Source organism: Sinocyclocheilus rhinocerous, unplaced genomic scaffold (genome assembly GCF_001515625.1).
Source record: "Sinocyclocheilus rhinocerous isolate Xijiao unplaced genomic scaffold, SAMN03320098_v1.1 scaffold919, whole genome shotgun sequence".
Lineage (NCBI taxonomy): Eukaryota > Metazoa > Chordata > Actinopteri > Cypriniformes > Cyprinidae > Sinocyclocheilus > Sinocyclocheilus rhinocerous.
The window spans coordinates 2,799,081-2,799,339 of NW_015637585.1; the positions used below are offsets into that span (position 1 = coordinate 2,799,081).

General features: G+C 32.8%; 1 protein-coding gene across 1 annotated transcript in view; it reads left to right on the plus strand.

Annotated features, from left to right (window-relative positions):
- Window positions 1-259, plus strand: part of LOC107749216 (ephrin type-B receptor 1-like) — a 226,455-nt gene that overhangs the window by 146,913 nt on the left and 79,283 nt on the right. The window lies entirely within an intron of this gene.

A 259-nucleotide genomic window follows, 5' to 3' on the forward strand; every position in this document is an offset into this window, starting at 1 on the left:
TGAGGATGACCAGTAGAATGAAGCATTTGATAGCAGGTTTTTAATCAATGGGATTTAACTCATCATTTATCTCATATAGAACATGCTTCGTTATTTATACAAAATAACGTTAATATTGCGACTTATAGGCTATCTGCTCGAAATGCCCCGAATGCACATGAACGTGTCTGCACGACGCGTTCTTCACGCAACAATGTGCAGAAACACGGCAACTAAACTAAAAAAATTATATATATATATATATATATATATATATATA